At 47.2% G+C, this 25989-nt stretch overlaps 1 protein-coding gene across 1 annotated transcript in view; it reads right to left on the bottom strand.

Annotated features, from left to right (window-relative positions):
• LOC144097703 (cytochrome P450 302a1, mitochondrial-like) overlaps positions 1-25453 on the bottom strand; it is a 33601-nt gene extending 8148 nt beyond the window's left edge. Inside the window, exons 1-2 of the mRNA XM_077630348.1 lie at positions 25045-25453; positions 20562-20624 (exon numbers count right to left, since the gene is read on the bottom strand). The gene's annotated coding sequence lies outside the window, so the exon portion shown is untranslated. The remainder of the gene's footprint in view (positions 1-20561; positions 20625-25044) is intronic.
• Positions 25454-25989: the final 536 nt, after the last annotated feature.

Below are 25989 nucleotides of genomic sequence, written 5' to 3'. Positions count from 1 at the left end.
GGAGTTTTGTGCGTCCGTGCGTGTCCGTGTGGGTGGGCGCGCGCGCACTGAGGCGACCCGTGCTGAGGGACGCCCGTGGTGCAGGGCTCCGGAAATTTCGTCCACCTGGGGTTCTTTAACGTGCACTGACATCGCACAGTACACGGGCCTCTAGAATTTCGCCTCCATCGAAATTCGACTGCGGCGGGGGGCGGGGTCGAACCCGTGTATTTCGGGTCAGCAGCCCGAGCGCCGTAACCACTGAGGGACCGCGCCGGCGCAGACTAGGTTTAGAGCACAGAGCTCAGCTCACCACTTGCGCAACTGAATGTTGTATGCGCGCGCGCGCGCGTGTGTGTGTGTGCCCGTGCCCGTGTGTGTGTGCCCGTGCCCGTGTGTGTGTGTGTGTGTGTGTGCCCGTGTGTGTGTGTGTGTGTGTGTGTGTGTGTGTGTGGTGTGTGTGTGTGTGTGTGTGTGTGTGTGTGTGTGTGTGTGTGTGCCCGTGTGTGTGTGTGTGTGTGTGCCCGTGTGTGTGTGTGTGTGTGTGTGCCCGTGTGTGTGTGCCCCGTGTGTGTGTGCCCGTGTGTGTGCCCGTGTGTGTGTGTGTGTGTGTGTGTGTGTGCCCGTGTGTATGTGTGTGCCCGTGTGTATATATATATGTGTGTGTGTGTGTGTGTGTGTGTGTGTGTGTGTGTGTGTGTGTGTGTGTGTGTGTGTTGTTGTGTGTGTGTGTGTGTGTGTGTGTGTGTGTGTGTGTGTGTGTGCCCGTGTGTTTGTGTGTGTGTGTGTGTGTGTGTGTGCGCGTGTGTGGTGTGCGTGCGTGCGTGCGTGCGTGCGGGCTTCCTTCGGAATAGGCATGTTTAAGAGGCCGTTCAACTCCTACGTAGCCGCTCGGCAATCTCTGTGGGGATGCGCTTGTGATGTCCCCTATCACACTCCACTGCAATTGGAAACACGGCGTTTGCTTTCCTCTGGCTCGTGTTTCACCGCAGCGTCTTCGAGCGCTGGCATACGACTCCCTCTGCTGGTTATCTACGGCTCTAATATGAGCTTATGAAAGAGATACGGACTGGCCGTTGCCCCAAGTGCTTGGAACTGCTAGTGCAGAGCGCAACTTCTTTCTTTTCTTGCATGCCGCCCTCTTGTGACCCTTCGTTATGGAAGGGGGGGGGGGGGGGGATGATACCATGGGTCGTCAAGCGAGGGGCAAGTGATACAGCATTGTGGGAGAAGACAGGGGATGATCTGGATGCCTAAAGCTGCCCTTCTGCCCGTCACGTCTTATCGTAACATGCTAGCGGCGGTTTCACACATGATCTGGTGTGCGCCACTCGGGCTGGGTTTCTTCCACTATGTAGTGTTTCACCTGCAGCGAAATACGGGTTTTCAGGGATGTATAGTTAAAAGCACAGGAAGACAGGACACACGAAAGAAAGTACATGCAACACGAGCGCTGTGTCGTGTGTCTTCTCTTCCTGCGCTGTTTAAAAATTAATCAGTACCAACTTGGCCAAATTGCTGCCTTAATTTCAGAGATTTTTACTTCACGTCAAACAGTACAACGCGAAAACCACCCGGTGTGCCAAATGTATATATAGCCTGCAGCGCGACGCGAATGTATATGAACTTCGCAGATCCGTGAGTTCAGAGGCCTGAATTACGCCAACTTCTATTGCTACAGCTGGATGCAATAAGGGGGGAAACTTTCGAAAGGTATTGCCTCAGATTCAACACCTGTGTATTGTCAAAGAAAACAGTAAAGAAAAAACTTGATACGCGCGGTTTGCATTTGATTCTAATGTGAAGGTAAGTGCCTTAACTGCTGACCGTATATGGCGGTGCAGTAAAGGACTTCATTCTCGAAAGACCACAGCCCTGCTTATTCACAAACATGAGAACGAAATGAAGACATTAAAGGAAGCAGAGCAAGCTGTATTGCGTAAGATCCTCGAGGAGTTTGCTGACTGCCTGAAATTTAAGCCTGCATTTATGAGTATACTGTAGCCACCCGCATTATTTCGAATATTTGCACGTGAGAAAACTTTAGGTATGCCTGGGGGGGGGGGGGGGGGGGGGGGGCTATTTTTCAAAAGCTTGCGTAAACTCGCCGTGGTGTGCAAGCTTCAGCATATCACGAGCTTATCATCCCATTAAACATCACCGCCCCCAATATATAAATAGCATTGCATCGCCACTTGAAAATTACACCTGACAAGGTATGATGCGATGTAATCATACCATCAACACATCGCAAATTTCTGTAGTAAAACTTCGGTGTGCCTGTAAACTCGGTAACCATGGTCTCCTGATAACCGAGATTAATTAGGGCAGAGAACAGCACTAAATTTGTATTTATGCTTCATTCCTAAGCACGCCACATCCAATTTCTAGCTGTACCCATTTATTGCATGAAGCAGCAGCAACAGCCCACTAAAGCCCACTGCGGGACAAAGCCTTCAGAGCCCTCTGTCCTCCGACTAACCGTCGGAGCATTTATCGCCGTCGCTTATAACCAATCGGAGTATTGATAAGCAAAGGAACATTTATCACCCTCGCTATAAGGAATCGGAATATTTATAAGCAATGGAACATTTATCACCGTCTAGTTGCAACTTCGCTTAATCGCTTAATAGTGGTCTCTGTTTGAAACCAGCCTTCGGCTAAACTTTTCTCTTTCACATTTTTGTCTCGTACAAGGCGATTCCGAGCTCTCATGCGTCCTAACTGAAACATCCCATGTTTTTCCAGAGTTTTTGAGAAGGTTCATGGCTTCAAACGTTGAAGACTTAACAAGGATTATATACAGCAAGCACAAAGTGCATGTTACGGAGCTAAGTGCATAAAGCTGATCTATGAATTCCACTCTACAGAACGATAACCGGTGGTAGGGTCAGCGCCTTCGCATAGAAATGTTCTCGCTTGTATTCGCTGCTTGTCTGCTATGCGCCTGGAAACGCCATAGCGTCTCGACAGCTTCACAGTAGCGCCTGTACGTGGGTAAGCGTACGGATTAGACGCGCCGTTGCGGTTTCCAGGGCACCCATATACGGCATTTATTGACGTTTGGCATACCATTTAACGCTTGAACATTCATTTTCAGAATTTGAACCATGAAGTCTAAATTCATGCAGACCTTTTGACCAGCCTTTGTAGATATATGTAAGGCAAACAAAAAGATCTCGTTTCTGGCGTCGCTAGCGTTATGTCAAGCAGAGTGGATGGAAAGGAGGTTTGTTTGTCGACGATGCGACAAGCAAATACTGCCGTGCTCCTTATTGGTAGTTTTCACGATATCGACGCCACGCTGCGGCGGCGCCAAGAAAGTCTAAGAAGGTTTAGGTTTATGGGGTTTAATGTACAAAGTGACTCATGCTATGAGGGGCGTCGTATTAGGTGTGCTCCGGATAACTTCGATCACCTTTGGTTCTTTGCGTGCACTGTCGTCGCACAGCAGACGGGCTTGTAGCAGTTCGCCTCCGTCGAAATGCTGGGATCGAACCCGCGTCCTTCCGTCAGCAGCCGAACAACATAAGCACTGAGACACCGCGGAGCTGAAAGTCTAAGAAGGATCAATTTCTTTAATGTGCACTGTCGTCGCACAGCAGACTGGCCTGCAGCATTGTGCCTCAGTCGAAATGCGACCCCCCGCGGCAGGGGTCGAACCTGCGTGTTTCGGGTCAGCAGCCGAGCGCGATAACAACTGAGCTACTGCGCTCTGAAAGTCAAAGGAGGATTGGCGCGCGGAACCACGCTGTTTGCTCCATTGCGTGAGTTGTTTATCGGCACAAACGAGACGATGTTTTCAGAGTTATGCTGTAAAACATATCTTAGGAGCTATTTTGCGTGCACTTTAAAATGCAGACGAGATAAGAGAGGCGCTAATTGTCACTGCGCGAATCTTCAGGGGCCAGCAACACAGAGATAGATTGGGGACAGGAAGTTTGCACGCTGTGTGGGAGAGTACTTGGAAGATCATGGAAGCGCAGTTATCTGTCACCGAGCCTCTATTTCTAAAGAGGTGATTTACGTCGACCTATGCAAATACGAGGTGCTACTTGTTAACAACCATCGCTAAGCACGCAAGACCGAGGAACTTTGTGTATGAATGTCCCTACAATTTCTGGCCTTATTACAGCGTGCGTATAAAGGGATTTTTATCCACGGAAAAAGATGGAGGCGACACAAAGGTAGTGACAGAGGTGTGCGCTGATTGCGCTGGCGTCGACAACATTGTGGCAGAAACGCGGCACTGGAGCATAGGTCGCCGGCGTACATTGGGTAGATTGGCAGTGACGATGAAAAAGTTGAAGACGCGCATAACTGGCTCCCTCAATCAGTGGACACGTCAATCGCGCTTCCAGGTACGTGGTGGTCGTGTCCACGTGCAAAAACCTGCGCTTTCGCACAATATTTCGTGCTTAGCATTGCTATACCACTAACCATTTTTATTCCTTTTAAAGCCACCCACCAAGCAACGAAAGACTGACTCTTAAGAGGTCGTCACCATAGCCTAACAATCGCGAGTATACCGTAAATTTTTAACAACAAGCATGATTCTACCCGGGCTCCGCCAAGTAGTTGTCCTTCAAGCCCCTTCTTATCTGATGGATAGGGTGCCCCTTCTAAGCAACTCAAGGTACGAGTGACACAGCCTGGTAGTTCTTTTTTTCTTTTAATGGAGAAAAGGATTCAAGGGTCACCAGGCCAGATTTCTGTAGCGCCACTTCTGTGTACGCAGTGCAGCGCTCACATGGTAACAAGCCAGGTCCAAGTTCGCCTGGATATCAGCGAAGGGGCGCCGATATCTCTGTAAGCGTACAGTCTGACATACCCACGCCTAGATACGCAGCGAAAACGTGTACGTAGGTTGGAGGATTGTTTAACGATCTTATCCAGGTGGACTTGCAAGGTAAGGGAAACGAAAATAGGTAGAAGTATTAGATGAAGAAAAAATAGCCTCGACAGAAAACCTGGGCTCTTATGGAGCTCCCGTTTAAGAACGAGCGAAACACAGAAAATGCACGGTAATTTGTCACCGACCGCAAGTGAAATTGGTAGTAAAGCCTCTCTTCAGAAGTAGCACCGAGCATTCCGGGGAAGAAAGTCTGCAGTTTTTTTTTTTATGAACAAGGGAATTAACGGTGTGCTTGCCGCATGTAGAACATGAGGGCAATCGAGAAACTTTATTTGCACACACTACTCCGCCCCGCGCAGGTATGCCGACATGCGTCGCTCTGGAGAAGCACCTTTCGTGGAAGTGAAGTGTAGGGCGGACAACAACTCTTTAGGCTATCTGAGGACCCACGGCGAAGGAGCAGATACTAGAGAGTTTTAGTTTCACGTACGTACATGCTTCACGTACGTAGAGCTCTTACGGGTGACCAGTGCGCATGCGCAGAACGCAAAGGGTATGCGCGAGTCTCACGTGCGTACGTGAGATTCAGATTTTTACGTTGCGGTCTTTGCGTTGTTTGCGTACGTACCGTTGACAAACGTGGCGGCGCCCTGCCCGCCGCTTCACAGCGATAACAGCTTCGTCGCTAATCCCTCTAGGCGATATCGTGTTCTAAACTGTTGTATTCGCCATCGATTTGCCCATTCTTACCCTCGCATAAAGTTTCAAGCGACAAATAGCTTTTGTTTTTCAGATATAAGGGCGATTTCCCAGTTGTTAAGCCTAACGAAGCAACGTTCCGACGCAGTTTGACTGGCTTGGCTTTGACTCGTCTTGTCTTAGAGTGGCTACAGCAGTGTCTTCAACTGTCAGTAGATGGCGCTAGGAATAACGCGTGGCGTTTTGTCGCGTACGTGCAACTAAAAGGGTTTGAAACGACATGCGCGTATGCTGTGTAGACTTCTCACGTTTGCGTACGTGAACTCTGTACGTACGTGAAATTAAAACACTCTACTCTCCTCCGAGCGTTTCGCGATCGTGGCAGCCGGGCTGTGGAGGCAATATGCTACGCGGAATGGAGGGAACATGCTGCTTGGCTGCTGCTTGGCTGCTGCTGTAGCGTGAGGGGAGTGACGAAACGCGGCCGTTATCCCTGACACCGGAGAGAATGTTTTTTTCGAGCGCACGGCCGCTGACATCGCGCGGTGTAGGCAACTGGAACGCCCCATCCGGCCATTCAGCCGATTTCCATCTCTCCGGGTCGAGTGTTCGAGACTGACGTGTGGGCCGCGAGTTTCAACTAAGGACAGCGGAGCTTGTTTTCCTGCGCTAGACTAAAAGAGCCAGATGACCGATACTCACCCGCTTTAATTGACATTAAAAAAAAACTATTAGAGCTGCGACCGCGTCAAATTTCACGCTGCCCATTTATTTCAGTCTCTCTCCCCGACCATCAGCCTCCATGAGTCGAAGTCATGTGCAGTGTTTTTTTTTTTTTTTTACTAAGCGCACCGAAACTTCATCGGTTTTTCCAATTACTATCTGCATTATAAAAAGAAGCTGCAGGGGCATCACAGTAACCTAATCTTTCAATTTCGCCCAGGCAAAGATTGGCAAGGTGTTTATTCTTTAATTAGAATTCCAACAATCCTCTACGTAAGCGCTTTGCTTTTAACAAACTCTCCAATGAATTCGAATTTGAGGGCAAAGTGGATGAACTAATTAAGAGACAAAAATAGAGAAATAAATAAACGAATAAAAAAACCAGTTGAGTTAGGTTGGCAGATCGCCGTGCATATGTTACTCGAGCAAGGAATAAATAGGAACCGGTGTCAACATCCGTCTTGTTGAGATTTGGACGGAAGCACCTATGCTCCCACGGACCGTGCGAAAACACAGCTTCTTATCACAGAAATAAAAAGCAGAAAATTAACTCCAAAGAAGCGATAGTTTCAAAGCCGTAGACTGCACATGCAGCGACTTAATCTCATCCGCATATTTCCGAGTGGAGAAAACACGAAAACTTGCTCACGCTACAGTTGCGTCCCAACTCACCACGTTTCACCTCCAGCGGAGCTCCATAGATTCGTCCTGTAGAAGAATGTTCCTTTATCTGGTCCACCAGACGCGAAAATGTCTGCGGAAAACTGGCCGGCTCTTCGGGACCTCTATTTCTAGGTCAATATCCAGACCGCCGCTTATCTCTTGTTTTCTAGCACCAAACTGATAAGTGGCGTCTGCGGCGCGTGCCTGCAATGTCGGTGTGCCGGGGAAGCAGGCGGAGCAAAAAACTGAAAAGCGCTGTTTTCCGTTGAATGGAACATTAGAGGATCCTTGCAGAAATGACATGATAACACAAGAAAGAAGACACTGCATTTTCTTCTCCCATTTCAGTGGTTCTGTGCAGTGTTTTGGACTCAGCAGCCGGCGACAGCGCATATCAGGAAGAAGCATGTTTTGAAGGAGAGTTGAGTTGGGTTGTAGCCACACGTGGGGTTAACCTTGCAAATAATCTGCTGGCAATACTCCTCCGTTGCTGCACTTATGTATTGATTGCAAGCGTTTTGGTACAGATCTGTGACCTACCACAGCTAGACCGTCAGGCACACGAACACCCACAACAGTGATCAATAGCTGTTGTCTTCATTTTAGTCCACATCAGTGTCTTCAAGCACTTTTAGAAGAAGGCGGGAAACCTCTTTCTCATATGTCCGGTTTCCGCGCTGGTAAATAGTGTCTTGAAGCGAACTGTGTGACACTCCTTCCTTGAAGGACGCGAGCAGGGCGCACCTCTACACGCTGTAATCTGAGATGTACATAAGGTACTGATCTGAGCGTGCATGCAGTGTGCACGTTCTGAGGATGTCCGCTGTTATAACTTTGCATTTCCCTAAGTACTCTGCACTCTTTGTTCGAGGCGCAAGGACGAGCTACTATCCATAATTAAAGTGGTAGCAATTGACGTTTAAGTGAAATTGATTTAGAGTTTGTTGCTTTTAACGCGACAGCGTTAAGGCTCCAGTCCTGCTGAAAATCCGCCGTCGTCTTCGTCGGTGTTGTGACTGAAAAATTTTCCGGGGTGGCCCGGGTGACAACTTCATCCACCCAGGTGGGTCCCCCTATGGCCAGCCCGGGGCACAAGATTCTGCTCGGCCTCGCGCAACCTGCCATGGTCATAAAATGGACTGGTCATGTGGCCTTACGGCGTCATCGCAACCTGCCCACCGGATTGTGAGCGAACTGCCCACCGTGGCAGGTGACACTTAAATTAATGACTGGTCGTGAGAGGTTGCTCGGGTAGAGCAACCTGTTTCTCACAAGCTGCACTGATGGGACCTGCACTTGCCTTCACAGGGCAGTGGAGCTTTAAGCGCTGCGCCACTGCGCCAGCAATAGCGCAGAGCAGGGAGTCCTCACCACTGCTCGCGCAGTGGTGCAGTGGTGAGTGGCGAGAACTCCCAGGGATCTAAAATGTAAAGTAGAGCATTACCAATTCCGCATATATGGGGCATTAATCCATTAACGCTATCGTGTCACACCCCTTAGGCGAAGCTTAAGTGTCCACTCCATTTTGTTACATTTATCTTACAAATTCACCTCAAGAATTATGCACACAGGAGCTTTGCATAGAAGCTTTGTGTAAAATCCGTAATAAAGTACGATAAGACATAAACAGGTGCAGAAACTAAAAACAATAGAAAAAGATTTGACAACTTCATAATGCCCAATCCACCGTTCAAACTGAGCTACACAGGGATATTAACTTGTATTAGTACATTCGTGTGGGCCAGTCGGCGAGGCACCATTGAGAGGTGTATCGCGAAGGAACCAAGGACGACATAGGATGAAATTTGTGTCTATGTCGTCCTTGGTTCCTTTGCGCTGCACGTCTCAATGATATTAAAGTCTAGCGTGCGCGGAATCCCACTTATGCTTTCAACGTCCAGCTGATGGCATGAAGGCAATGAGACAGAGTCAGACGAAAATAGGGATAATACAAAACGGGTAACCTCCCCAGAAATTCATAGATACGGTACCAACAAGGGCCTGCATGAAAGTAGTCACGTTCCTTGGCCAGCACACTAGGAGTTGTGAATCAAGCAAATGTCTCATGCTGCGGGACTATGCAACGGTGAACGTTTTCTGCAGTCTTCGGGAAAGTTAGACAAGAACGTTGTGGCGTTCTAGCCTCTTTAAGTAACACGGTGGTTTGGGCTAGTTAGCTGCTAGTTGGTTGCTTTAAGGCTGCATCTCAGGAGTCACAGAGACTGAATAGGCGTGCAAATCAAATGCGTTTACTTGCATTAGACTTTTGTTTTGCGAACGCTTGTCGCTTGCGCTTCTGAATCCCAGAAAACACAACCGCACCTTGGTGCTTTGTTGTGGCCGGTCACAGGCTCTAGCCAGGCAACGGCATGTGTGCCCAAGTAGACAAACAACGTCTAAAAAGACACCTCTCAGTTTTCAAGCGCAAATATCCAAGCTTTAAGTTTTTTTTTTTTCTGAAAAGAGGTACACTTCCCTGTGCACACAAAAGAGAATTTTTGCGATTTAAGCAGGCCTGACCTTTATGGCGGCAAACACGCCGCTGTCGTTTGCTCAAAACCAACACTCGGCGTGCTCGGCTAAGTGGCGGGGATAACATCGTTTCTCAGCAGAAACCCCATTTTTCAAAATGCCATCTGAGAAGCTTGTAAGACGATCCTCCTGCACAACTCGGACAGCTTGAGCGTCGGCGCGGCCTTTCAGTCCCCACCTCAGCGGCCTGTCCCCGTCGTTTTCTCAGGATTCGCTGTTTGCGGTCTCACGTTTCTTGTCCCTCGACGCTCTGTTTTCTTTCTTCCACCGCCCAGAAGTGGCCTCTCGTCTAAAGTGTTTCTGCCAATGGCATCCTCCGAGAGGCGGTGGCCGTTCGCTTTAGCGGACGAACGACGTGCCGCTCTCACAAGGCCGTTGAACCGCCGGCCATCCCGCAAACGACGACACCGCTGCCCCCTCGCGGTGCTGCCCGCTCCCTAATCTACGCGCCACAGGGAACGCAGGACGAGAACGAACAAACGGACAGGAACAAAGAAGAGGACAAACACAGCGGGTCGAACGCCGTGCCCGTGGTAGTGGATGGAGGCCGTTCACTCCAGCGGCCGAGGTGACTGCAAGGCGACGCGGAACAGCTGTCTAGCCTCCGGGCCTCGCTCCTCACCCCAACGCCTCCGTGTTTACGCGGCCTTTTATGTCTGATTTCCTACTGTTTCCTTTTTATTGACTAGCTGTTTCTTTTCTTCTGCAGCTCCCCCATAAACGACACATAATACGTGCCCTCTGGTCCTGCCGTTCTCCCGCCGGGCTTGCCGAACTGAGTGGCGGGGGGAGGGGTGGGGGGAGCCTTTCATCGCGGTCGTCGTTAACCCTTTCCCGGAGAGCGGGTGAGAGCAGTAGGGGTGGCGCAGAAAGCGCTCTTCCGACTTTTAGCGTTTTGGTTGCTCGTCGCTAGAGGGGGCAGCCGACCCCTCCTAGCCGCTTCGCTTCGGGTAACCGCCTTAACCTTCTCTTCTTTCAGTGCGCGCTTGTCTACTTTTTCGTGCGCTCGGTACACCTTTTTACTGGCGGCATTGTTGGGCATAACGAGCCCCGCAACGGGTTGAGGAAACGGGGCTGGCGGAAGGAGATTACGCGCGTGACGCGCTCCCAATAGGCGTCCGTCCGCTCGCGAGACTGGGTGGGCTCGTCTTGTGTCCTCTCTTCCATGTCTGCCTGGATTAGCGACGCTCGTGGGTTACGGTGCTTGCTTGTGTTTTTTTCGTACTTATGTAACCGTTAAGGTCACGTACAGTTCACTACCCTTTGCGGGGCGAATGGCTCCGATACGATACTAGGAGACCTTGGCACGGGCTATTTGTACCCGCATTAGGAGGCCGTTTTATTTCTTTTTTTTTGCAGACATCTTTTTTCTGGCTTCGGTAACTGCAACAAAAACTTGATGCTTATTGCCAACGGAACAATTAGAATACAAAGATATGCACCAAATACGCAAATAGAACAAAACGAACACTCCCGTTATGGAGCGCCTTGGTGAACAAGTGCGAAAGATTTATGCCACCTGCGGTTCTGTTATGCGCACAAGTCCCGTGCGCGCATTTTTTCTTATCCATGCCCTAAATTAGATGCTGGCCCCAAGGAAGAGTACGGTTCCTCTTTGTCTCGCTCATGTACTGGGTGCTTATTGCGCAATGTTTGATATGCATATTACTTTTCTTTCTGTTGTACTCATATTGTTGCTATTCTCATATACGTACGCCTGCTATCAAAATGTGCCTATGAGTGGACTTGACTGAGTGGACATTAATAACGAAAAGCACTGACTTAGCGAGAATTTATCAAGCTGAGGTAATAAACGACAATAACGAGGAAGGTGTGCGCCGCACGCACTCATCACAAGCAGTAGATATAACTGAGTTCATTTCAAGAAGACCAGAATTCTGCCAACGCTGCCGCGAAACTATGTACCTCAACATCATGCTAAGGCATTAATTTTCAGTTTTTATCAGCAACATGTCTTGAGAAATTCTTGGTGCACTGTTGGTAACTACAAAATCATGCTTGTAGTGGACAGGCGAGTTCGTGCCTAATTATCATTCTGGCAATAGTGCTGATTCCAGCAATAACAAAAAATAGATAAGAATGCATTTTTGCTTAACCAGACCGAAAAAGGCACCACCGTAAGAAGCAACGGACAAGCCGTTTCAGAGTAGCTTCGTTTAGATATCAGCACTGGCTATAAATGGAGATACAATTTGAAGAAAAATTATAACATCTCACAGCTCAGTCAAGCATATAGAATTTGGCTATAATATCTATGAAAAGAAAAAAATTCGCAATATCACTGCAAAGCAACAACACGGAGTTGCAGAGAAGAAAGCTTCTAAATCAACAGCACTCCGTGCAGCATCACCTATGAACTAAAACCACAGGCTAGCGCCGGGATCCTCCATGCTACCCGTGCCAAGGCGTCTGGAGCTTGTGCAAGACGCGTCATATGAACCGGCGGCTTGGACAGAGCCTGAAAGGTTTACCTGGAATTTCTTACACGAGTTCGATGTAACGGATGTCACATAAAGGTAGGCTGAACGCGAGCGCGCTGGGTGTCTGCGGAACTGTTTCACAAGGGCAAACAAAGGCGCGTGCAGAGACATGCGAGGCATCCGGAAGAAAACAGAACATCGCCAGCGCAAACACCGCCGCTGAGCGAGGTCAGATAAGGTGCGCAGCTCTCCGTAACGACACACTCGCATGGAGGAAAGATAGAGAGAGAGATTCGCTCTCACGCTCTGCGGTGTCGTTCCTGGAATTCGAGCACGCAACAGTGATCTCCGCTCCCATTGTCTGATTACGTGCAGTACCGAGAAGGCCGATGGGCGGCGTTACGGTCAGGTAAGTGTCATGTACTGAGGTCAGAAAAAGAAAATTAGTACCGTGCATAGACCAGGTACGCAACTAGCAGCCATCATGCATAGACAAAATTCACGCTACCATTTCTAACACCCTGCGCACTTTACGCCTTCCTTCTCGGAAGGAATGTCCTATTTAAACACCGCCAGTGATGAACGCATTGCATAGACGAAGACGAATCCTCTTGTTGAAACGTTAACAAGCACCCTGGGGCTTTCCTCTCGCTTGTTCACTTTGTGTTCGTCTCTAAAGAGGTTGAACAAGAGAACATATGCTGCCACCATCTTCAGTATAGATCAGGACAAAGCTACCACGATGAACAGCAGGGGTGTGTACCGTCACATCTGAATGATCTGCACAAAGAGCTAATACTGATTCATTCATCGTGTTCCCCTGATTGGCGCCTCTTCCGTTCTTCTGTATGTTAATTTCGTCACTTACGGCTGCGTGTTCGCGCACATCGTTACCAGGTACACCAGATCCCTGAAAGGCCGTGCACTCAGGGTTTTTTCTGCACTTTATACTGTTAATGAACCCGAAGTGGTTGGAATTATTCCGAGGCCGACTTCTATACAGGCTACTTCATTGCCCTGCAGAATGTTGCTTTGACGAATAAAATTTAATTAGTCAATCAACCGTTCAACATTCCGCGCTTCTAATCACAGGATGTCAAAGCGTCAACATCACTTTCACAATGAACCTACCGCAATAGAAAATTCACCACCTGCAGCTACTTTTGAGAAACCGCAAGTTTAAACTGCTCCGGTAAACTCCAGACATTTAAATTATAAAGAAAATCAAATGAAATAATTCAATAGCACTATCTAATATCATCCTGCTGGCTGTAGACGGAATCTAACATGCTATTTTAGAGTCGTTCCCGGTAACAGCACCACATTCCTGCCGTGACATTAACAGGTCCACCTGCATAATTGCACAGAGTAGAAGGAAAACACACGTTTCTATAGCATTATGGCGCAGCACATGCTTCAATCTCTGTCAAGCAGAAAATTATTCATTGTGTCATGCGCTATCATTACGCACTGTCTAAAGACAAATATTTAATATTTTATTATTTAAAGAAGCATTACATTGTTTCTTTTCTCTTTTTTGTCCTTCGCAAGCGTTATAATGCTTGCTTAAACTTAAAACCATCTGTGCCGTCTGCAAGTTCTATGAAACGTTTTATTAACATAGTGCTAGGTAGGATCACTGAGGTTTTCATCCTCTTAATTCTAAGAAATGCACGGGACACCTAAGGTAGGCGTTAAGAGTATGACGCGATGGCGTTAATCAGTTGATGCCCATATATGCGGAATTGGCCATTCTGTAGTTTACGTGCATATTAACCATGGGAGTCCTCATAAAACTCCTGGCGCAGTGTTGCAGCGGTTAAGCAATGCGCCACTGCCCTGCGATGGCAGGTGCTGCCCCAGGTGGGGCTTGTGCGACCCAGGTTGCTCTACACGAGCAACCTCTCGTGACCGATCGTCAATTTAACTGCCACCTGCCACAATCCGGTGGGCAGGTTGTGATGACGTCACAAGCTCACGTTACCTAGGTTGCCAATCTAGGTTGCTTCTCCGATAATTTCTCGCTCACAATGCGACGCGGACGGCCTCTGATTTTCTGCAGAACGAAAGCAAAAATGTGCTTTTTCATTCGATAAGCACATAAGTTGAATAATTTCTCTTCTGTGCTTATAGCCGGCATAAGTAAACAAAAAGCAGATTACAGCTAGCATAAGCTTTGCGTAAGAAGGCGCTAGGATTTAAACAGTGCTTAGGCACTTGCTATGTCCCATGGAAATGTAGCAGCACTTTTCATTGCATTCCTAGAAGCAGGTATTCTTTCTTCCTGTGTCTCAATATAGCAAGTGTAAAATTCGGCTACTCCTGGTCTGTATCCCTTTCAAGCACCGTCAAGAACAATAAAAAAAAACTAGCTATTTAACCTCTGCGTAAGTCCAGCTATCATACAATTACGCTGATGTGAGCCGGTTTTTCGTGCCGGAGAACGGCATTTATGCACCTAGATATAAATTCTGGCCATTCCTAGCATACCGGTACGAACTGCTGATTTAAATATAAGTGCATTGGCGTGTATTCGTTCCAAAATAAAAAAAAAACGAGTAACGCATTCGCCATGCAGCTCTAAAAACTTGCCGCTATGTAAAGATGCAAATATCATATAATCGCTCTACAATCGCCACGATTTCAGTCATTGTAGAACACTTTCTGCCTACCCTCATATATTGCAGTTTACAGTGTTCTTTCTTTTTATGTTTAACTCAACTTTTGCACAGAGTAACAAAATCAAATGTGCGTAGGAAAAACGAATCAATGCCAGGTTATGCAGAAAATCGTGACGCGGCTTCATTTCCATCCTATCATGCAAGAAGACGGTGCCGAACCGCTTAGCACAGTAAAGAAAATGGACGTCGACCTGTAGTTGTCATGGCTAGCTGATGAATATTCATTAGCTCCTAATTAGTGCGTCGGCTATATTGGTTGCCTCGGGTCACGTCGAGCGTAGATTGCTAAACTTTCCTGGTATTCGACGCGCTGACCAGTGCAGAAAAAGCGCTTCACAGAGGCAGCATTCTGCAGTGTAGAGTCACTGCACCCACGCCGTCCGCCCACCGCATGCGATGCCTTGGATTTATGGCGCGCGCGTTCAGCTCAGCGAAAAGATGTCGGACAGAGCGGGTTTTTGAACGGAGGTGGCTCCCCCATACATTGACCCACCGTTGTTCCTGCCTATTTGCCTCGTTCGGTTGCGGTCAACGAGAGGAGAGGCAACGGGTTTGCAAAGAGAGGTTCCCAACGCCTACCACCAGGGCGCGTTTGAAGGTCACCTGAAATGGGCGTGACGACCTATAGACACGTGGGTGATAAATGGATCGCGTTCATGGTGTTATTCACCTCGCTTGTGACACGAACAATATAGATAGTGTAGCTAAACAGATATTGTAGCTATGATACAGTGTAAAAACAACGTGTATGCAGGGTAAATATTAGTCGTCTTTCCTCCCTCCTACATGGTTTCACACTGAGGAGCATCTGCAGAATTCCGCGTGAAAAAGCTTCCATATTACGTGGCTAGAGTTGCTGTCGTCTTAGAAATTTCGATGCTTTTTTTTCTCTGCCAGTTTTTTCCGTCACCTTATGCGACGGCAGCCTTCCTTAACATTCTTACACGGGCTTTTTTTTTTCTTTCACATCGATTCTGAGCTCGCTCAGCCCGAAGAATTCGGGAATGCATTGAAGTGCCGACACCACCTCTTACCCAGAAACGGTAGAAGTAGTACAGAAAAAAAGTAAAGAGGCTTGTCCGTTCTCGACGAGAGCAACATTCTTCTCTGTTCGTAGTAAAGCAAGTAAGTTATCCTCGAGACTAATACCGGGTATTTTTCGTGCAGCTGGGCCAAGAACGTGGCTTTCTATCGGCTATTTTTACAGCGCAGACATATTTTCGGGATTGTGTGAAAAACACCCACTAAAGGCAACAGTCAGTGCCTTACTTATTTGTGACGGTGTATTCCTGACTGCTAACAACTCAGGGAAGCCCTCATTTGCAGGGTAGCTTTGACACGACATGAAAATTTGAATTAGAGCAATGAAATATGAGCTTAAAATAACTGACGATGAGCTATCTTGAACAATGCGCAGTAAAGGACAACAACTGCACTTGAAAAATCTGCCATAGCATTCACTCGGTGTAGAAAAGCAGTCTGCACCGAGTTGCAGCATGAGCTAAATTAATATAAAGTAGGGGTGAAATATGTTCTCTGCCAATAACTATGCAAAAGCCGTACACAGCATTACTCGTGGATCAACTAGTTCAAGAAAAGCACTTATTCATTAATATTTTACAGTAAAAGCGGTCTCTTTGGGACAGAACAGGGTACCCTACCGATACAGGTCAACTACTGTTTGTACTCAATGTGTTTTTTTTTTAATTGTTGATACACAAAAGGACGCAAGAGAAGACGCCTTGCAAATTAGTCTTAATTTGTACGTCTACGAATCAATGAATAACCGAATAAAAAGGCGAACTGAAATAATGGGTGAGATGTTTGACGCCGGCTACTTACTACATGAGCTTCAGTAAGAAACTCGGGATGTTGCCGGACGTGGACCTCTGTGGTCTACCTCTTAGACGCACGGCACGTGTCGGGTATGTTATGCCCCGATTGCTTTCTTTAAGGACGAAATAAAACAGCGATGGGGGATACGATAAGAGAAGAAATGGCGACACTCTGAGTCCACACTCGCTGAACAAAAGAAATTGAGAGATAAAGCAAAACGACCTCAAAGATAGCCATGATATGGGCAAATTGCGGAGCATGTGGTGTTTCTGACATGCGTGCCCTGATCTTTGCGATCTTTTGTTTCCTCCTCTATCTATTTTGTTGCTGAGTGGGCGGCAGTACTGCTGTTCTTAGGGAACAATCGAGTCAATTGCAAGTCAGTGCTCTCTCAGTCCATGCTTCTTCTCATTTTCCTTTGTTGCTCTGATTTATTTGATCAAGGAAAGCCAACTAGCCCAAAGCTCCATAACGGTCTCATTTTTATGTCGCTTCAGTCCTAATTATTTCGATTGCATAGGTTCCTGGTGAAAGAACATCGCACGTGTTCGTTACTGAGCCTATTTTCGCCAGTGCGATGGCTTAGTAGGATTCGGTTTTGCAATCTTTTCATCGTTATTTGAGCTGCAGGTTGCACAGCAGGCCCTAACGGCTGTCTGTGCCTATGTGGTGGTTGTCGCTGCTTTCGCTCGATGCATTTTTGCCAACGCGGTTAAATGGCTCCAGAGATCCTGCAGAGAGAGGATACATATATGCATAATGTAACAAACACTATCCACGGAAGCACTGAGCGAGCACAGATGACTGCAAGATGATGATGATGACGATTTCATCAGGCTTAAAACTGCAAGATGGCTGTCGCAAGCGCACCGGCATACATTTTGTCCTCGTCGTCTGTTCGCCCACTAGCACGGGACAATATTGTAAAGACTTAGCGGAGTGACGCGTATTTACGAAAAGCGCCAGCAGTGGGGCAGATCTCGGGTAATGATCTTAAATTTTTCGAGTGTGCGGCTTAAGCTACGTGTGAAAGTGCTGACAAGGCAGTTCAATGCCAGGCTACAGGCTCGTGGCACACGACACTGTTTCGTGCGCTGGCAATCTTACGACCTTTTGCGCACGCCAATACAGAGTAAATACACGCACGCAAATACATAGAGAAGAACAACTCATTTCTATGCAGCTCTTCCCATTTCTTTCTCTCTCTCGGGCACAATAACCTGGCGTCATATTTATCGGCGATGATACGAACGCAACTAAAGAGAGACTTACTACTGCTTGTATAGATCAGAACATGAGACAGAAAAAGCTATATGAGAGAAGTTAACATGCCGCGTAGGCAATCTAGGTTCATTCCAGACCACTTATTGCCGGAAAGTCTATAGTAAAGAAATATACTATCATCCATTCCCAGAACTGCAGCCTTAGCGGCACAACGAAACGTTAGAAAAAGAGCAATCGTTGGCGGTATAGTCAACTCCGTAACTTGTATTCAATTTATTTAATAAAGTTGAATTTCCGGTAAGTGACAGCTCACCTAATCGCAGCATATTTGCGGTTGGCGACTCGGATCCTTACGGCAGCTTGAGCCTATATACTTGCGGCAACAAAGAAATACTCTGACTTATGTGACTTGTTGCCGGAGCTGTTCGTGCTGGAGATCTTGTCTTCCGAGAAGTGTCCGGCAGCCTGGCTGCCATCTTGAACGCCATCATAACTTGCCAGAGCTCTGAAGCGAGCTTTCTTAGCTTCTCCGCGAATTTAGTTTGCCATAAACTCGTGCCCTGAATACCTCTACTGAATATCTCTACGGCAACACGGGCCATTCAAAGGCCGATACCTGTATGCTAGCCTTGTATGACGTGTTCTTTCTTCGTGCGTCTGGCTGCATCTGCTGTGATCAAATCGTTGGTTTTGCCGATAATGTAGGAGATATTATTTCCACTAGTTGGCGCTCTACTTATGCGTTTCTTGACTTCTTAGAGTCAAGCCAAAGCAAAGCGCACTGAGGGGCCAGCTGGTCAGACGTACTGCTTGAACGAATACCGCAACATTGAGACAGCGCACAGGAGAGGCGAGGTAAGGACGAGAGCCCGTCCCTGTCCTCCCCCTTTTTTTTGCGTTCTGTCTCATTGCTACGTTTCCTTTCAAACAGTAAGTCAAAGCACCCTGCCGCAAGCCAGTTATTCTTTCAGTAGTAAGCTGTGCTGCTTGCAACTGCAATTGTAGTGACCTTCCAGATTCCGCGAGAAATCAACGCACTCGAGCACGGCCGCAGCCATAACAGGAAAGGTGTGTGCTTTCCACTGCAAACGAGTTTCAATGTAACTCGAAAGGGTCGTAAACATCATTTGCAATGGCGTCATACGCGGGCAGGATCTCGCTGGAAGGAATTTTGCGAAGAGCACTACCAGGGACACCTCTATCTGCTTTGATCCAAACCACGTCTCACTCACGTGCGCAGAATGAAATAATGCGATCTTTTCCGCGTGCCGTATGCATGTAAGTGTGCTCTGAATTTCACAGTTAACTATTCCTCGAGAGGATGCACGCTGTTCATTTCAATCTCCGACTCGGCAACCAGGAGGTGTTCTTTAGGATTCCAGAAGCCCGGATAGCTTTGACAAACGCTTTTAGATTGAACGGCTGTCGCCGCGTGTAGTATAGCGCTGAGCACTCTAAATCACCGCGGGAATTCACCTTGTATGCCGTATGCCAACGCTTCCCTACGCATCACAAAAACTACGTGTCCATCAAGCTTCCGCAATTACCTTCTTCTCCTGTAGTAGCTTTTGCTGCGGCTGTTCCCTTATACTCCAAGTCCCCTGCCATCCACTCCGGTCCGTTTGCACGCTTTAGGTGGGGGCGACGATGTGTTAAAACTAACCTTGAAGGAGCTGCGCAATCCTCATTTGTTGCTTATTCTTTGCTTATTCGCCACGCTTTTTCGTAAAGCGAACAGGCGCGCCACTTACCACGGGTACCACCTAGAAAACGCCCCTCAAAGCTGACGACAGCACTAATAAATGAACCCGCGCTCGACAGGAGGAAACCGGGAACACATTACACCCGAGGGCGCGTACAAAGGCGGCGGCGACGAAGGAAGAGCAGGAAGTGTTTTTATGCGCATAGCTTGGTCGTCGCTTCCGGGTTGAGGGTGGGTAACGTGATGCGACTACATTAGATGGCGGGAAGCCAGAAACATAACCATCTGCTCTGAAGCCACTCCCTTCCTGTTAGGAAGTCGTGCCAGCTGACGGTGCCAGCCGCGGTGGCTCAGTGGACGAGGCGTTCTGCTCCTGAGCACGAGGTCAGGAGATCGGATTGCGGACGCGGCGAAGCCGTATCGAGGGGGGGAGGGCGGGGCGATATGCTGAAACGCGCCATCGGTGTCCACTGCGGCGCCCATCCGAGCCTACCATGACATAACGTATACATGGAGGTTTCTATGGGTGAAAGGGAGTACGTAATAGAAAAAAACTGAAGTGGCGGCGATAAAAAGCTAAAGGAAGAAAAGCAGGGGAGGGACTAAAAGTATCCAGGGTAACATGAACGCAATATTTTCGTTCAGTTTTATTTTTATTTAATAATAATAATAATAATTGGTTTTTGGGGAAAGGATATGGCGCAGTATCTGTCTCCTATATCGTTGGATACCTGAACCGCACCGTAAGAGAAGGGATAAAGGAGGGAGTGAAAGAGGAAAGGAAGAAAGAGGTGCCGTAGTGGAGGGCTCCGGAATAATTTCGACCACCTGGGGATCTTTAACGTGCACTGACATCGCACAGCACACGGGCGCCTTAGCGTTTTTTTTTCACCTATTGTGATTTGCTGTAAAGCTGTCGACATCAGTCAACACAGAAAAAAACTTGGCGAAAAATAGCGACGGATGCGGAGAAACGTATTGCGATGCAACACCCAGAAAAAGGAGCGAGAAATGCCAAATTTTTTCTTGACTACATCTGGACAAAAAAAAAAAATAGATGTACCGATTTTCTGTGTTGATTTTTATGCGTGAAGAAGCCGGCCTTAGTTTCGAGGTATTATCGGTGCCTCTAAAGTGGTACGTTGCGGGCATTAACTGCAATCTAATACGACTATGGCGCCTAACGCGCTTGGTATACCGTTGAATGATGCTTTTTCTTCACTTACCTTTCAGAAAGCTACTGGGACGTCTATCTTGCAAGCCGGCAGTTGCAGCTAGGGGCGCGCCATCTGCGAATTAGGTGGGAACAAAGTCTTGGTCTTGGTGCCACATTAACTTGTACATATGAAACGGCACCACACGAATCGGTTTTGGCTCATTAAGAGGTAGCAGTCTGGCTCGCTGCCTGTTTTAGTGGCGTGATTGCGGTAATGCCATTGTTGCGTGGGGAACGCCTGCGTTTGAGTGAAACAGCAGCACCAGAAAGCAAGAGGGTTATTTTTGGTATGATAACGGTATAAGATGAAGAAAAAGAACGAACGGAAGCAATAAATTAGTTGTTACTCACATCCTCTTCAGACCTGGGAAGGAGTTCGGGTTGTGGACGTTAACTAAAGCACAATAAGGGGCAATTACTCATTAGCGCCCATCCAAGTGCAATCATACGGCCAGAAAGGAAAGCAGAGAAGCTTTGCAGTCGAAAAAGAGAGAGAGGGTTTATTGATAGGAAAGGCAGAGAGGTTGGCCTGAAAAATAAATATCTGGCCTGCTACTCTGCTCTGGGGGACGGGAAGAGGAGATAAAAGGAGGTCACGATGGGGGACGATGATGATGGGAGGAGGCAGATGAAAAACTACTTGAAAAAAAAAACAAGGCACACTTTCTGACATCACAAACGCGAGACAAGGTCCGTGTCGCTCAAAAAGCGTGAGAGCGCTCGCGTTACCTTTACAGTTCTAAAAAAAAATTCGAAAAAAATTCGAAAAAAAGTTGAGAAAAAAATTCGTCCGAGTCCGGGCGGATGCGCTTGGGTGCATGCTAATGAGTAATTGCTTCCTTGATACAAATTCATTCCGCATTGAGGGATTCCACTAAGGACACATAGAATTATTCAGAACATATTGGTTAAATTGGGATGTTTACATAGATTTGCATGAAAAGAATTTCCGACCGAACGCTCAATATTTCTTTCCTTACACTCTAAACAGAAAGGAGTAAAGGAGTAAAAAGAAGAGTAAGCAGTCCCCTGGCGCACATCCTTTCATAAAAGGGAATTTAATCTCTTTTGACTCCCATGCAGGCGGATTCGTGTATGAAGTGCACGACCTTTCCGCATGCAGTGTACTGCTGGTAGCTATGCCTTCCGAAACATCAATAAACTCTTTAGGAAGCGTATTTAATGAATTGTGTGTGCAGCAGAATACGTATTTAATTCAAAATGGCAAATAACCTCATGGCAAATCGCGAGAAAGCTGGCAGGTATTTCACCGCTGGGCTGAAGCCGCTAGAAACTGATTTGGACAAAGCAGCCATCTTGAAAGCAGCTCAGTGCCCTCCTATTGCTACAGAATTCTTGAAAAGGTTACCACGTGGGAGCATAGGGATTACCGTCCAACTTCCAACTGCAATTCGATGCGCTTCTTGTATACACCGCAAAAGATAGACGTGGATTACAATATAGGCGGTTTCTGAGGGGGATATTAATGAGTGGGCTGTGCTAATAGGGAAGGTAGAAGCATGTTTCCTTGTCTTTTGTTTAGCGGTCACAGGTGACAAAACCAATCCGCTTTTATCTACGTAACAGAACTTTATGAATCTTTTAGGCTACAAAGTGCGGCGTGAGATCAGCTGCATTGTCCATTCACTGTACGGGCAAAATAAGCTCGGTGCAGGCTCACAGTACATGGCATACCTAATCGCAGGCTGCATCAACTGCTTGTATCTTCAGCACAGAGATAAGAAAACGATGTCTTCTAGCGCTCTGCCGCCACGCGTAAGGCCAGAAACGAAAGGCTGATTCTTTTGATGGAAAGGAGGTTGACTATTGTTCATGCCACATCTGTATTTAAGATCGAGTGCTTCAACTTGCAACTACACGTATCGAAGAATGTTCCCGATTGCTGCAACTGTTTCCTTTCATTTTTCTTTTGTTGCCTTCGTTTCGGTTTCTCCGCGAACATTGTATAGCATAAATACATATCGTAAAATAACAGTCGGAGTGCTGTAGGGCATTTGAGGCGCGTTTTATTGTCAGTATTATTTTATTTGAGTGAACAAACTTACTCGTGACGCAAACACAACGCCAAAGCTGGAATTTTCCGCGCATTGCTTAGAATAATAGTTGCTAGCCTTCCAGATAGCATGTATAGAATAACGCGAAGAAAACGAATCCTTGAAGACGTAGTTACAAATGAAGTGTTGCAACAAATGATACTCGCAAATATGCGCCCTTTCTCTCGCTGATGGTTACTAAAACCAAGCGCTAAGAGGAACGAGATTAAAAAAAAAAGCTAGTAAACTTGATTGTACTTAAAAGGAACAAGTTAAGCCCAAAGCCCGTGGCATGCGATATGGATTCCACTGTCAGCAGTACAGAATAAGGCAAAGGTGCTTCTTTCTATCGTTGGCATCCAAAGTCAGCAAATCGTGTTAGCATAACGGAAAAGTGCTGCTTGCTCAGAGTGTCGAAATCTCAGAGGCACAATTTGTCAGTTAAATTCTCTGAGGCACGAAATACGATTTTTCCCAAGTATGGCTGTCAGCACAGCGATAAAAGAAGATATGGTGTTCGCCGGATTCTTTTTTTTTTGTTTTGCTTGCTTCTTACTTCAAAATTGAGCACAGTTCACTTTTTTTCCCGTCTGCGATGTGTGTTTTATTACAAAAAGATAACGGAAATCTGAAGTTAGTTTTTTTTTTTTTTAGAATTAGACCACATTAGAATATATAAAGCGTGTGGATAAACAATTGCAAGTATTGGGGGTGATGAAGAGCAGGCTTCTCCTCATAGCTCTACATTATGCGGAGAAGCTTGATGATGACGTCATCTTGGGGAAGATTTTATACTTCCGCTGTCTTTGCCCACGCATTTTCATGCCTCGTCGAATGCTGTGAAGCAACGCTCCGCGCTTTTACCTTCGATTTGCTTGCTTACTTGATTGAAATGCATCGGCTCCTCGATATGACGTCATCGTGCACCCTTGGCGCTGCGCAGAAAAGCCTAAACGCTGGCGAGACTTTAACTGACGATTACGTCAGCGTTTTATATTATAACAGAAAATGAATTCGCGTGCTTCCTATGAAAGTTTTACGCATTCGATTTTTTTTTTTTTACGCTCGTCGAATTCTTTGAGGTAAACGTGTTACCGTTAGTTATGTCGCACCGCACCAACTCTCACATGTTGCATCCAGAAAGGGACAGGAAATAAAAATTAACAATTAAATCCTTAGACGTGTCCACAAGGGCTAAAATCGTCATTGATCGGAGTATTCGCGCCAGACAATGAATTTTTTTTCCTTTGCAGCTCTGACCAATCCTGATAGAGGCGTCAACCACTGAGAAATCAGCTTTCCTCGCGAAAGTGTTTGGGGATGTGGTCTCGGCTACTAACTCCGTACGACTCGATGCAGTGCGCGCAGCATGGGTGGCCGAATGGTGTTGACTGAATCCCTTCAGTTTTTACGAGTTCATAAACTTTTACACATGTGTGCACCGCACTCAGTTTCGCTGCTTTCAGCAGAGAAAACTAATGTAAAATTGAAGTACGTTGGGGCACAAAATTCCCATTCTAGGGAAGTGTACGAATAGTTGCATTTTAAAGCCTAGATGGACATGAAATTGTGCAGCGTGTTGTTGTTTGCCTCACAGCAACTTGCTGTGGGTGCTCTTGCTTGAGAACACTTTTTCTTTTTCAGCGAGTGTTTTACTATTCGCCTGCGGTTGCAAAAAGATACGTGTTGTAGGAACATTACGTGTTTTTCTCTTATAAGAAAGAGGGTAATTTGTTTTCACAATGAATCTTGAACACAAATGTGCGCGGAAGGTTCCCTACATACAAGCGCTACGAACAATTTCGCCGCATGGCTGTAAGACATTTTAGTATACAACTGTGCCTAAACGCTAACATGAAATAAATATTGCAGAAAATAAAACAAGAAAAAATAAAAATGCGGCACATGAAACCAATAGACCGGCGACGATAAATAACTTTGTATCAAGTGGTGATTGACGTAAAACAGCTCCTTGAGGAGATATAAAACCAGGAAAAATTCTGAGCCATGATAACCGCTGTTGATTCCTTACAAGGTGGCCAATTTTAGATGGTGCCTTTTTGCGGTAATATTTGCCTTGTTAAACATGAATTCAAGTACACAATCGAGACAATGATGTTAAAATGTTGTTAACAGTCCTAGCGCAAAGTTCTCGCTTCTCGACTGACACCGTGAGCGGTGGGCATGCATGAATGCACTTGAGAGCTACATGTTTTATATGATAAGCTGAAAATTAGGTGAATGCGCTGCTTAGGAAGCTTACCTTCCGATCGCGAAGGTACTGATGTTTGTTTGTTTTTTAAAAAAAACGACCCTGAATGTGTCGTTTCTAGACTTAATGTGACATGCTTCGGAGGAAGGGAAAACAAATGAAAGTAATGTGAGCGAGCCGCGTCAATTTCGCTATTATCAGCGGAGTGAAGTGTCAAAAGAACCCACCTTTTTTTACGATGCTCAGTTGACACGAAACGCTTGCGTGTAATCCAATTCGCACAGATTACCAAAGTTCGATTCGTTGTTGTTCGATACAAAATATCGACGTTGGCTGCCGCCTTCCCCCCACCTCCCACTTGAACCAGGGGTGCGCAAACACTGGCAAACGCTCTAAGCAAAGTAGAAAAAAAAAATCCAGCCAAAAGGAAGCGAGAAAAAAAAAGTAACAAGTTTCGCACGAGAATGCGAGGAGTACGCGCCGCGGCGCACGCCACTTGCAGCGGACGACAATCGGGCGACCGACCCCGCAGACGCGCACGTGCTAGGAAGAGCTGCTACGACTGACTGACGGTTCCTCGGTGAGCGCCCAGAGCCGTTGGCGGCACGATCGAGAAAGGAACTGCTGGCTGCTCGGTCCTCGCACCAGATGCTCTCGGAGTAATCGCGCCCTCGCCTATAGCGTCATTTCACTCTCTCTCATTCTCTCCCCTCGCAAGTGCTTTTTCTTTTCTCTTTTCAAGCGCGCCGTCCTCCTCTACCCTCCCCCTCAGTCGACAGCCGCTCCTCATACCAGTTCTTACTACGAGGCACTTCTTCCCTTTCCTCCTCTCTCAACCGGCGCGCGCGCAAAGTCGTCGGCGTCGTTCGTGCCAGTTCGTACCTTGACATTGAACGCGCGGGAACCCGGCTACCGCACGGCGTGTGGACAAAAGCGAAAGGCCGGTCCAGGGAAGCAAGGCTACCGCCGGCTTCATGCCTTCATATTGAAGCTCGCAGTTTTTCGTTATCCGGAGTTGTGAGCGGTGATTCTTTTTCATTTTGCTCTGCTCTTAGGCCGGGAGCGGTCGTCGCTCCCCCCGAAGTGCCCCATTTTTTTTCGCGGGGGCCCCTGGACAGACGGCGCGGCGAGGGTCGGGAGCGGTCTATGCAGAGTTTGTGGCCTCCCTCTCC

This window comes from Amblyomma americanum, chromosome 7, assembly GCF_052857255.1.
Source record: "Amblyomma americanum isolate KBUSLIRL-KWMA chromosome 7, ASM5285725v1, whole genome shotgun sequence".
NCBI lineage: Eukaryota > Metazoa > Arthropoda > Arachnida > Ixodida > Ixodidae > Amblyomma > Amblyomma americanum.
This window is presented reverse-complemented; position numbering and strand designations above follow the sequence as displayed.